This window comes from Triticum urartu, chromosome 1A (genome assembly GCF_056163025.1).
Source record: "Triticum urartu cultivar PI428250 chromosome 1A, HENAU_Tu73, whole genome shotgun sequence".
Lineage (NCBI taxonomy): Eukaryota > Viridiplantae > Streptophyta > Magnoliopsida > Poales > Poaceae > Triticum > Triticum urartu.
The window spans coordinates 516,266,791-516,268,640 of record NC_141873.1 but is presented as its reverse complement, the minus strand read 5'-3'; the positions used below and the strand labels follow the sequence as shown (position 1 = coordinate 516,268,640).

The window sequence follows — 1,850 nt, the reverse complement described above, 5'->3', positions numbered from 1 at the left end:
CGAGCTTCACTAGCAGCAGGTGCGAGAAATAAAATGGCGGCGGCGCCGCGGTTTGAGCAGTGTACGCCTGCGCCAGTGGGGCATAGGGATCCATGGACAGGGCCATCTCTGGACGAGGGACCATCGCATAGGCGCCAGGGGAGGAGTAGGACCCGGCAGAGGCGGCAGCCAAAGCGCCGTGCCCGGGCGCTGTAGGAGGACCGTAGGTGCCCGGCACGGCGTAGGGGCCAGCACCCGCAGCAGCCGAAGCACCTTGGCCGGGCGCTGCAGGGGCACCGTACGGCGAGGAGGCCGCGCCCCCATAGGACGGCGGCGGCGCCTGGTAGTAGTGGTGCGGTGGCGGCGGATGCGGCACCGCCGTGTAGGGTTGCGGCGGCGGCGCAGCATAGGCCGACCCCGGCCAGAAGGATGACGGCGGCGGGGGCGCACCATAGGATGGCGCGGGAGCACCGCACCACGGGTGCGGACTCGGTGGAGGAGGGCCGCCAGGGGCCGGCAGCGCCGCGGGCTCGGTCGGGACGATTGGAGCGTCCGGAGATTCCGAAGCCTGCGGGGAAGTGGGCGGCGGCGGCACAGCACCGTACGTCGTCGCGAGGGGGCGGGAGGCCATGAAGGGCGATATCGGGGCGAGGGCCGGCGCGGCGACGGCGGTCGAGATCGGCGCAGTGGCGGCGGGAGGTGGTGCAGCGGAAGACATCGTAACCTAAACTGATACCATGTAAAACATAGGGTTTGGGAAATTGGGTCGACACCCTAAAACAGGGTGTAGCTATCTCATTATATAGATGTATTAAGAGGTACAATACAATGTCTATACAAGACTACGTATATACAGTCTAACAGGCACCTCTTCCCCTCAAGTAATTGCCGCTCCTATCAAGAGAAGGCACACATATTACATATATCAGCAGCAATGGCAACGATCAGCGCCACCACCGTCGGCTTCGCCGCCAGGCCGTCGCCGGCTGCAGGGCTGCCTCAGCTGAGAGTGGCCAGGGCCGCGAGGCTGAGGTGCAGCTCCTCCAAGGACCACAAGAAGGCGGCGTCCTCGGCTGTGGCTCCGGCGGTAGCCAAGGGCGCGCGGCTGCTCGTTGCGGCCCCGGCACTGCTGGAGGTGGACGAGCGGATGTCGGCTGAGCGCACCTGGCTGGGCGACAGCCTGCTGGGGTGGATCCTGCTGGGCGCCGTCGGCCTCGTCCTGTCCTTCCACAGCGTCTACTCCTACATCCTCGACGACGGCGACCAGTCCGGCAGCACGCTCTGAACACCACCACCATCTTCTTCTCTGCTGTTTAAGGAGCTTAACTGAACGGGAATTGGCAAGACATAAACATCCCTTGAATTTACTCCATGATTTGTACGGTGCTGTCGTCCCTGACAAGGTCGTTTGTTTCGCTTCCAACACAACAAGTGGGGTGGTGGCGCAGTTGGCTATCGCGTAGGTCTCATAGCTGAAAACGTGAGTGATCCTGAGGTCGAGAGTTCGAGCCTCTCTCACCCCACACCGAAAAAGAGACCATGGTAGTGATGAAACGCTCAATGGCAACTTGGGTCGCCACAAGGTACATCTGGTTCGTCAGGTGAAACCGAGCATGTCTGAACCTTGGTCTTCCTTTTTCTTCTTTTTTGCTAGACCCTTCATGCCCTGGTGTTTTATAGTTGCTGCCACTGCATTGTCTCAGCATGCCATCCTCTGTAACTACAGAATCCCATGACTGCTTCTGTTCACCACTGGTGACCTGACCTCTACTTCTTTAAACACGATCCAAAGTGTCTTGAATCTTCAGTTGCCTAAGTAACTATGTTCAATGGCAACTTGGGTCGCCACAAGGTACATCTGGTTCGTCAGG

The 1,850-nt window shown here is 60.4% G+C and overlaps 1 pseudogene; it reads left to right on the top strand.

The window, feature by feature from the left end:
- The first annotated feature begins 913 nt into the window (after positions 1 to 913).
- Positions 914 to 1,264, top strand: LOC147992123 (photosystem II reaction center W protein, chloroplastic pseudogene; annotated as a pseudogene).
- Positions 1,265 to 1,850: the final 586 nt, after the last annotated feature.